The 11,721-nt window shown below is 46.9% G+C and overlaps 1 protein-coding gene across 1 annotated transcript in view; it reads right to left on the bottom strand.

The window, feature by feature from the left end:
- cntnap3 (contactin associated protein family member 3) overlaps positions 1 to 11,721 on the bottom strand; it is a gene marked incomplete at both ends in the record, with an annotated part of 430,462 nt that overhangs the window by 181,536 nt on the left and 237,205 nt on the right. The gene's annotated exons all lie outside the window — the stretch shown is intronic.

Below are 11,721 nucleotides of genomic sequence, written 5' to 3'. Positions count from 1 at the left end.
TTTTAAGTCATTTAGTAATATCTTTAAACTGAGACTTGATTGCTGACCTGACCAGCTGACTTGATTAAGGGGCGTGTTTAAAGCGGCCATTTTGTTTCCTTAAGTGACCCATTAAGGGCCAGGTGTTAGAAAGCACTAATTAGTGATAGGGATTTAAAGGCCTGCTGGCTTAGCGTCAGCGAAGCGTCGAGAAACGAAGAGGGACAAAGAGGAGTTTTCCTGGAGTTATTCGCAGAGGAATCCAGGGATCCACCCAGTGCTAAGTACACCATAATCCTATCTTACACTCCACTCTGAAAAATCTCCCTTTCCCTCCCACTCTGCTATTTCTCTACTTCCTCCCTGCCACTCTTGACACCACAATGTGTCTCATATCCACAATCTGCTCCCCCAGAACAGATTCAACCCACCCACCGCCAGTTTGCTAGCAACCCGGCTAATCTATCCTACCCTCCTACAGCCACTAATACACCTGTCACAGTACAGGGAGGCCTATGGAATTGTCAATCAGCAGTCAAGAAAGCTGACTTCATTACTGCCTACGCCCATAGTCAAAATCTGCAGCTCCTGGCTCTAACTGAGACCTGGATAACCCCCAATAACTCATCAACACCTGCAGCATTATCTACAAACTATAACTTCACTCACACACCTCGACCTTCCAGGCGGGGTGGAGGCACTGAGATGAGATGGTACCCCTCTCCTTCTATTGGGCGACTTCAACCTGCCCTGACTCATCTCAGTCAGTCATAGTAGTCTCCCTCCTACAATCATTTGACCTGACTCCCACTGCCATGCCTCCCACCCACAAAGCAGGCAACTCCTTGGATCTCATATTTTCCCGTAACTCCAGCATCATTAACACCACGGTAACTCCCCTACATGTATCTGACCATTCCTTCATATCCTTCTCACTAACTCTCATGCTTAACCGAAAGGTCTTCACCCCAACTCAAACCGTCTCACTCAGACGCAACCTGCCCTCCCTATCCCCCTCCACCCCTCTCCTCTGACATACTATCCACTCTACCTTTGAGTGACACCTTCTCTGCTCTCTCCACAGAGATGGCAACCTCCACCCTCCTCTCAGCCCTTGCAACCTCCTTCGACAAGCTCTGTCCCCTCGTTGAGAAACCTGCCTGCCGTTCCCCCACCCAGTCCATGGCTGACAGATCCAGTGAGAGAACAAAGACTCCTGAGAGCAGCTGAACACGCCTCACTGCTGACATCGACACATATCACAACCTCTTGGTTAACATTCTCCAAAACCATTATTAATGCCAAAGCTTCTTTCTTTCACCATAGGATCGAGGCCTCTGCCAAGAATCTTCGCAAACTGCATGCTACCATGTCCTCCCTCCTCACTCCCCCCCCCACCCCCCCCCTCCCTCATCTTTCTCTGCCGAAGACTTTGCGATCTTCTTTGAGGAAAAAGTGGAGAACATCCGCAGCTCCTTCTCCCAACCCCCACCCATTCCAAATGCTGAATCGAGAACCTCATCCTTCACTCTGTCATCTTTCTCTCCCATTACAGAAGCCGAGACCCTGACACTGGTAACGTCGAACCGTCCGACTACATGCCAGCTGGAGTCAGTCCTTACCCCACAATGGTGGAATGAACTACCCACCCCAGTTAGGACAGCCGAAACACGTCCAATCTTTCGCCGTCGACTAAAGACGCACTTCTTCAACAATTATCTGAATTAAAAAAAAATAAAAATAAAAAAAAATCTAACCCTAACTAACCATACTGTCATGCACTTGTCCTAATAAACTAACCTACACTGTAGCACTCAACACTTTGATGAACATTGTTACTCAGCTGATAGAGTTGTGCCCTTCCTGATGGCTTGTCGTACAGAACTTGTAAGTCGCTTTGGATAAAAGCGTCAGCTAAATGACTAAATGTAAATGTATATTATCATATAGCTTACGCTCTGCTCTATTGGAACTATCCCTTTATCCAGTCTAATATTGAATAATTTTCTCCACATGCACACACCCATCCGCCTGGCCACACCCACATCCGCTCCTCTACATAAGCGGGGTCGTGGCCACGCTATCAGCTCCTTCCCTATTTTCACCACCGAAAAAGTGCCTGTATACACCATTTTAGAGTTTAGTGCCGAAATAGTTATTGGAGAAGAGGAGCTGCGTTGACATTATATCTTTGTTTTCTCTCTCACTATTTTCAAGGAAATACAGCGATAATGTCTTCGCCAACGAGTGTCTAGAAGATGATGATCATTCTGACCCCCACCGGCGCTTCGCATTGTCTCCGGCTCTGCAGCTGGACACTATGCTTGGGAGGTGGTCGGCTGTGTGGGGGCTGATGGCCTCTCTGGGCGGGTGATGTTTTTTGCGACGCGGGCGCCAGGTGTGTCAGTTGTGGGGGGTCAACTGCACAGCTTATGGAGGTCGGCTCCAGGCTAGAATCCTTTTCGCTGCCCCTTAGCGGCGTGTAGGGGGTTCTAGTCTGATGCCCCACGATAACATTAGCTCCTCCTCAGTGAATTCGTAGCTTTGTTTTCCTGGGACCGTGATTCCGAATCTGCGGTTCAATTCCCAGCGTCTCTGGACAAACGGATACCCTCTGCCGCTGTGCTGGCCCCGCTTTTCAAGATGAAAAACACCCGGTGCGAGGGGGGTGAGCTTGGTGTTTCGTTATGAGAATATCTCCGGCTCAGGTCGGCTGCAGCCCGCGTACAACGAGGGGCTTGCTGTCGATACCGCTGTGTCTGGTAAACACCGTTCTGAAGAGGGGCGTGTGTTGCCTTTTTCCCTTTTTTCTTCTGACAAGAAGAGGAAAAGACAGCGGCTGTCTGAAGTTTTGGCCTTCATTGCTTTTTCTCACGTTGTGCAGCTTTCAGTAGTAGCCGCTTAGCTTGCCACGGCGTTAGTTGGCGGCTGAGCTCGGCTGGAAACGTTAGCTTGATGCTATCAGTTAGGCTAGAGTTAGCTGTTTAGCTTATGCTACAACCATTGGCGCTAGCCGTGAGAATAGCTGGGCCCTGGCACTCTGACTACGACGTCATCTCTGGCAGAAGATGTCGTCGGGCCTGCGCTATGACCGGCTGCAGGAGGGGGGCGTCACGGCGGAGCAAGGCTCCGGCCATTGCCTCTTCTGGCCTTGCCAGCGAAAGGTCTTCGTCAACGTGGTAGACCAACCTGTGTCACAGCCTTTCGTCCTGCGTTCGTTAGTGCAGGTAAGATGTCCATTGGACATTACCCCACTCTTCCTTCCTCCCCCTCCCGAATGTTTTTGGTTAATAACAATGTCTTTGTTTAACAAAACATATGTTACTTCACTACATTTGGAGATACGACGTGTGCTGTGAAAATTGTCTTGGTCGTTTTTGTATAGCTTAGGTTAGCGTTGGCCAAGGCTTATGTCTTCTCTCTACCTAGAAACAGCGTTGTTTTTTACGTGAGTAAAAATGAACTGGGTTTTTTGTTGTATGATGAGAAGTTGTGTGTGTTCATGTAACGTTTAGACAACGTGGCTGAGCCCACAACTGGCTGGGTGTTACCCTACAATGCTGTACATAGTGGCATATGATCGAGGGCCTGAGTCCCTCTCTTAGCTTGTTATTCTTTACTTGAGGGTAATGATGGAAATAACAAGTGGCAAGTTTTTTTCACACATAAGCAGAGCTGGGTATCACTGCTCTGTTTTTTCATTTGGTGTCGCATCAGGGGTGAGGTGGTGAGGGGGTGGGTGAAATTATTCCCCGGTTTGCCCCTGCCCCCCCCCCCCCCCCCTCCCCTCAAATATGATTTTGTTTACAAAATGTGTGTTGATTCACTATATTCTTGGGGATACGGTGTAAATCCCTTAGCTTTTGCTGGGGTTGTGCTCTTACTTAGAGAGAGGCAGTTTCTCTGAAAATTGTTTGGTCGCTGTTATGTAGACTTAGCAAGGCCTGTGACCAGCACTTGATCGAGGACTTCTCTCATCATAGAAAACGGCGTTCCTCTTGCAGTAGTGAGAGTGAACTTTTGCCCTTTTTTATTGTGATAGAGGGTTGTGTGTATCGTGTTCACGTTTAAGTAAACGTGGCATTGAATCCACAACTGGGTTAGGTGTTGGCCTACAGAAGTTTACCAAGGCCTTTGGCCCCTCACTTGGTCTGTTTTTTTCTTACTTTAGTGTAAAGGTGTAAAAAATTCAGGTGGCAAGTTTGCACATGAGCCTGAAGCCATGTATAAAGCCAGTTTTTGCACAGATGATGTTATCGTCTGTGGCTGGCATGCAGAATGTGAAGCTGTTACCCTAACAGGTATAATGCGCTTTCATGTAGCATGCTACGACTGGTGTCATGGCTCTGCTTTGTTGTTGCATCGTATCAGGGGTGAGGGGTCATAAGGGGTGGGCTAATAAATCCTTCCCCCCCTCTTTACTGATTGGCCGGGAGGTGGGACCTGTCGGCTGAGGGGCAGCGCGTCACAGGGAGGGGGAAGGGGGGGGTGGTTCCCTGGTTCCACTCCATGTTAGGAGGGGTGGGTCACAGGTTTTTCCCCCCGGCCATGGGATACGTCACTGGGCGCGTTTTCCTATTGGCCAGGAGACATCCGTGAGATTACAGGCTCTGTGCTGCAGACCGCTGTCTTTGTCAAAGTTGGATGATGCGATGCATTCGAAAACTGTTTGTTTTCTGCTCTGCTCTCTATTACAGTGTGTATTCGGCCGTTGGTCACTTGGCCCAATTATTATTGCGTGTATCTTTTTCAATTGTACTCACGTAGAGGTCTCTCTGGGGGAACTTCTGTCTTCCCCTCTTATGTGAGGAGCAGAATTGACGGGGTTGCCCTCAGATGCGTCATATAAGGCCTGTGTCTGTCTCTTATTGACCGGATTCCTGCTGCTCGTCCCAGACAGCATGGAGGGAACGTTGTCTGGTGTTTCCTATTAGAATTCGCTATTGATGTGTTTCGGGTTCTTGACGTGTATATAGCGCTGGCCCTGGGTGCTTCCAATGTGGAACCACGTTATGGGCCCAATTCATAGAAACAGCGTTTTTTATGCGGGCGACTAGGAAGGAGATTTTTTATCTCTACCGAGCGCCAGTGCACTAGGTTAGACTCGATGACTCACGTGCATCTCCGGGGGGAGATGACGGAGTAGATCATTACATTGGCGGAGGGGTCTCACGCCCATGAGGTGGGCCACCAGGAGCAGCGCATTCACGTTCTGTCCATCTTGGTGGCGCCCTCTGTGATGTTTTAGATCGACACCCGTACCTACCCCCCTCTTAGGACTGGGGATGGCGGCGTGACTAGGACGCAGGACTGGTTCTGGTCGCACCGGACCAGGTCAGTTAACCCGTTGTCCGCCGGGGCGCAGATCTGCTGTTCTGGTACCCCGAAGGACTTTGTGCTTTTCCGGGGGGGAAATGCTGGGTCGGTCCGGGCTTCGCGGGGATTGATGTCGTGGATGTGTGTGTCATATGTATGCCACTACGACTTGCCCATAACAGTGACGTGCTTGGTCCATACTGTGTTGTACCTTGCGCTGTGTTAGGGGGCCTGGTCCTTCTCCATTTGTTTCACTCCTCCCCCCCCTGCTGGGCAGGGATGGGAGGGGGCTGTGGAGGTGGTTGCTGTCAACCCCTCTAGGCATCCCTGTGTAGGTCCCGGTCCGCCAGGCCCAGGTCCGGACTCGTTCTCGTCGACCTGTTGGCCTGGGTTAACCCTTTGAAAACTGAAACACTTGTACTGCTTGTATAGCCTGTGTATACGGGCAGTTATGTTTCTAAGTTTTCTTGGTGGGTTAAGGGAACAACCGCCTCCTGTTAAACTAAACATAGGGAGGTGGTTGGTTCTCCGGTGTGTTGGTAGCAGAGTCGACTCTCGGGTTGAGGCCGGGCTTGACCCCGTCTGCCCGAGAGTGTGCCCTCGCATCTTTCATGACGTCTGCCAATTGTGTCGGCCTCTTCTTTGAGCCTCGACCCCGCTGGAGCCTCTTGGGGCTTACGGCCATGCCAATCTGGACACGCCCGATCTCGTCAGATCTCGGAAACTAAGCAGGTTCGGCCCTGGTTAGTTCTTGGATGGGAGACCCCCTGGGAATACCAGGTGCAGTAAGCTAGAGTGTTTCAGAGCGGCATGCCAAAGAGGGGAAGGGCCTACTCTTGATTTAGGCCCTGTCCGATACGCTGGCGATGTGGGGGGTGGTGTCACCAGTGACCGTCTGGTGGGGTCCCGATGCTACGGCATCGTTGACCTCACCGGGCCCCCTTTTTTCGGGGGGTCCTGGCCCTCAGGTTGTTCCTAGGGCTGGGTCCTCCTCCGCGCTCCGCTGCTACGGCCTTGCCACAGGGTTGGGTTCTTGACCTTGGACCCTGTGATGTTGGGGACTGTGACAGGGGTGTTTTGCTTCCCGTCCGTTCCCTGGTGGCATGTGGGATGCGCGCCTGAGCTAAACTCTCTTCGCACAGTCGGATCCGATTCCCTCCCGTCCTCCTCTAGGGGGGTACAGGGGGCTCGGGTCCTCCCCGGTTCTGATGGTTGTGGGGGGCCTCAGCGGGTACATTTGTCAAGCTTCCGCTCTGCTCAGCTCCTGTGTTCCAATAGAGCAGAGGGTAAGCTATGCTATACGATAATATAACGTAAGGTTATTCTATAACCCTAGTTATATGAGTATAGCGAGCGCTCTGCTCTGACTCACTGAGGACCCAGTGGTCTTCGCCTTCGGTGGTGAAAGACTTGGGAAGGAGCTGATGGTGTGGCCACGACCCCGCTTATGTAGAGGAGCGGATGTGGAGAAAATTATTCAATATTAGACTGGATAAAGGGATAGTTCCAATAGAGCAGAGCGCTCGCTATACTCATATAACTAGGGTTATAGAATAACCTTACGTTATCCCCTTTCTTTAAAAAGTTAATGACAAACAAGACAGTATGAAGGCTGGAGGGTGGAGACAGTATGAAGGCTGGGGGAGGGGGAGCAGAGAGGAACAGGGCTTGAAGGCTCTGGAGGGATCCAGCATTTTTCAGATGGAAAAGCATGATTTCACAACAGATTTCCTCTGTATTTATTTAATATAAAAGTAAGTGGTGGACAAGGGAATGCAGTGTTTTGCATTCAATTGATATTGAGCTCTGCACTCCGTCTATCCCGCTAGCGTCGTCTGCAGGTGCCGTACGCACGCGGCTCATGTGTGTGTGTTTGCGTGTGTCACGAGTGGATCCACATTACCTTTGGCAACAGAGAAAACCAATTTGTTAGTAGTAACGAAGCAATGTTATGGAATCCATAATAGTGGAACAACAATGCAGTTTCTCCTCTGGGATATTAAAGCTCTACCTTAGAGTATCTCTCTCTCTCTCTCTCTCTCTCTCTATCTCTCTCTCTCTCTCTCTCTCTCTCTCTCTCTCTTTCTGACTTAATTCTCTTTCTGAAAAGGATTTGTGTATTATCAGCAAAGACACATCTTTCTGTCTGTGCGTTCTCTGGTTCAACTTCAAATTCACAGCTAGGGGTGTAACGGTACACAGAAGCCACGGTTCGGTACGTACCTCGGTATTGGGGTCACGGTTCGGTACGAGTTCGGTACAACATAATTACATTTTTTTTATAATAATTATATTTTTTTTATTTTTATTTTTTTTAATATATTATATTTATGATAATAATAATAATAATTATTAAATAGAATAATTTTCTATAGGCTTGCCGTGGTAGTCAGTGATACTGGTGTCATTCTGTGTTCAGGCATCCACTTGCCTACTGCCCCTTTAACAACTTATCCTTGCGCATCCTTAAGTTTCAGTTTCACTTCCAGAGATAATTAACTTCACGACGAGACTGAATACTAGAGAACAGATGACATGTTACTTACAACAATGGCAGAGGATTATTTGGATTTAAACACAGTGGAGCTCAGATGATCTGTCCGGAAAAGTATGTTTCTTTTTTTTATTTGATTGTGGGGAGAATGTTGATGTGTTTGTTGGCGTGTGTGTGTGTGTCGGCGACGCGCGTGTGTGTCTTTCCATTGGTTTCATTTGGTTAACGTTATTGAGCGAACAAGAAAACGACCCTGCAGCTGTTCCAATGTAAATGTGCCTTTCTCGTGAACTTTCGCACGCTCTGAACTGAAGTCGGAGAGGGAGGGATGCGGAGCGGTTTGCGCACGCTCCCGACTGCGTGTGTGTGTTTCCCCACGTGCGCCGTGTGTGTGGTGATCCGTGTCCCCCTCTCTCCCTCTTTGTCTCTCTCTCTCTCCCTCTCTCTCGCTCGCTCGTCACAGTCTGTATCCCGACTGTGACAGTGTGCCGCGCGCTGTTCTCGAATGTGCGAATGGTGTGTTTGCGCTGAGGAGTATTCGTCGTATGGCGCGCGTACCGCACCGTGATGGCCGTACCGTAAATTCGCGTGACGAATACACGTACCGTTACACCCCTATTCACAGCCCTTAAGTGAATGAAACACACACACATACTACACACACACACACACACACACACACACAAGCACACACACACACACAAGCACACAAACACACACGCACAAACGCGCACACACAGACACACACGCACACACACACACACGCACACACACACACACACGCACACACACACACACACAAATAACCTGCTTGGAAATGAGAGTGACGTGGTGAAGCTGTCAGTGATTAGATGTCCTCTCTCACAGCACATGAACCTAAACCCCGGTCAGCTTTACTGTGATTTCTGGGTGGTACAGTTATATTTTCTCCCTCTTTGCTTGACAGCAGCAGCAGCAGCAGCACAGTGCAGTAGAGTATGTTACAGTGCAGTAGAGTATGTCACGGTGCAGTAGAGTATGTCACAGTGCAGTAGAGTATGTTACGGTGCAGTAGAGTATGTCACGGTGCAGTAGAGTATGTCACGGTGCAGTAGAGTATGTCACGGTGCAGTAGAGTATGTCACGGTGCAGTAGAGTGTGTTACAGTGCAGTAGAGTATGTCACGGTGCAGTAGAGTTTGTCACGGTGCAGTAGAGCAGTGGTTCCCAAAGTCGGGGGCGCGACCCAAAGGTGGGCCGCGAGCAGCCACGGGAGGGCCGCGAGATGATTAAAAAAAAATCAAAAAAAATCCAAAAAAAACATTTTATTTTTATTTATTTTTTGTCAGGCCACTGAACTTAGAAGCAAGCCAGGACAGTGTTTCTAGTTGTATTCTAAAATTCTATTCTATTCTAAAATGTGACTATATGGTTTTATATTAACTTAATAAATAAACAAAAACGAAAAATCTACTTATTTCAACCAACATTTCAAACTAAATAACAGATTATGCACATAAAATGCTGAAAACAACCGAAGCAACAATAGTATTTTAATGAGGCTATTATTATTATCATTATTATTTTGCAACAAGTTAGCCCTCTCATAAATAGCACATATAAATGAATAACTAACTTGAACTAACTTAATAGGATTGAAGTGATATTTGGCTTAAAAAATCGGTCACATGGGGGAAAAAAAGAAAAAAAAAGCCTGACGATGTGCATTGGGCCGCGGCTCTCTGACGCCTTATTTTCTGGGTCCCGGCCTGAAAAGTTTGGGAACCCCTGCAGTAGAGTATGTCACGGTGCAGTAGAGTATGTCACGGACGGTGCAGTATAGTATGTCACAGACGTTGCAGTAGAGTATGTTACAGAGCAGTACAGTATGTTACACAGCAGTACAGCATGTTACAGAGCAGTACCGTATGTTACAGATCAGTACAGTATGTTACACAGCAGTACAGCATGTTACAGAGCAGTACAGTATGTTACACAGCAGTACAGCATGTTACACAGCAGTACAGCATGTTACAGAGCAGTACAGTATGTTACATAGCAGTACAGTATGTTACACAGCAGTACAGTATGTTACAGAGCAGTACAGTATGTTACAGAGCAGTACAGTATGTTACACAGCAGTACAGCATGTTACAGAGCAGTACAGTATGTTACACAGCAGTACAGCATGTTACACAGCAGTACAGCATGTTACAGAGCAGTACAGTATGTTACACAGCAGTACAGTATGTTACATAGCAGTACAGTATGTTACACAGCAGTACAGTATGTTACAGAGCAGTACAGTATGTTACAGAGCAGTACAGTATGTTACACAGCAGTACAGTATGTTACAGAGCAGTACAGTATGTTACAGAGCAGTACAGTATGTTACACAGCAGTACAGTATGTTACAGAGCAGTACAGTATGTTACACAGCAGTACAGTATGTTACACAGCAGTACAGTATGTTACAGTGCAGTACAGTATGTTACAGATCAGTACAGTATGTTACACAGCAGTACAGTATGTTACACAGCAGTACAGTATGTTACAGATCAGTACAGTATGTTACATAGCAGTACAGTATGTTACACAGCAGTACAGTATGTTACAGAGCAGTACAGTATGTTACAGAGCAGTACAGTATGTTACACAGCAGTACAGTATGTTACAGAGCAGTACAGTATGTTACAGAGCAGTACTAGGGGTGGGACGATACATCGATCTTTTATCAATGATCCAATAGGATCGATGCAACGTAAAAAGATTGATTCATATTGTGATACTCTTATTTTGAAAATCCCGTGGAGAGTCGTATCTGCTCTACAGCACGGCAGTAGCGTCTGAAACGCGGACATTACAACAGAGCAAGGCTACATAGTGCAGGTGTTCTCAACCTTTCTGCTGCCAAGGCACCCCTGTGTTCAATAAAATATTCCAGGGCACCCCTACATACGATAAAGACTTTTCCGGTCCTGTCTTTTTTGCTACAATGATGACAAAAGTGCTTGCTTTCAAAATAATGTTTATTTAAGAAACCGGGAAACACATTTGTGTGTATATGCAGGCTATATAATGCATTATTAACAGGTGTTTCAGGTCTAAATGGCTTAGTACTGTTGACATTACACTGCTTGTAGTAGTAAATCAAATAGCATATTTCTTTAAATAAAATTACAGAAAATTATCACTAAAGTGCTATCTGTTGCAGCTGCACACTTTTCCATAAAAATAGCATATTTGGATAAGTTTGACCATTTCTCAAAAACAGAAAATCATGTATTTTTTTTAAATACAGAAAAGGATCACCAAGTTACCATTTCTCAAAAGATATAAATAAATACAGAAAATAAGAACTTGTTCACTCAGTGGACATTTCTAGCTCAATGCGAGGTCTGCTGCTGCTGGCTAATAATACGGTCAATATGTGGGGAGATATTTGACAAGGCAACACCACGCATGTCATCCTCAAGGCTCAACTTGGCCCTATATTTTGTTTTCAGAGCTGTCGTGGATGAAAAGCCAACTTCACACAGATATGTGGTGCTGAATGGTATCAACACCTTAACTGCTGCATCATGAGATACTTGGTACTCAGCACCACACTCTGAAACTAGCTCTCCAGGTGGTATCAGATGAGATTTAACTTCCAAGAGTTTGGATGGAGATGTGTCAGGAAGCTTTGTCTCAATGTTGTCTGTAAAAAAATGTTTATCCAGAGTAACTTGGTGATCCTTTTCTGTGTTTTATTAAATAATGATTTTCAGATTTTGAGAAATGGTCAAACTTATCCAAATATGGTATTTTCATGGAAAACAGTGCAGCTGCAACAGATAGCACTTTAGTGATAATTTTCTGTCATCCAAATTAATTATTTGTAATAATTTTTAAATCTCAAGGCACCCCTGCGGCACCCCTGTTGAGAACCGCTGACATAGTGTGCCTATTTTG

This window comes from Notolepis coatsorum (assembly GCF_963971535.1).
Source record: "Notolepis coatsorum genome assembly, chromosome: 4".
NCBI lineage: Eukaryota > Metazoa > Chordata > Actinopteri > Aulopiformes > Paralepididae > Notolepis > Notolepis coatsorum.
This window is presented reverse-complemented; position numbering and strand designations above follow the sequence as displayed.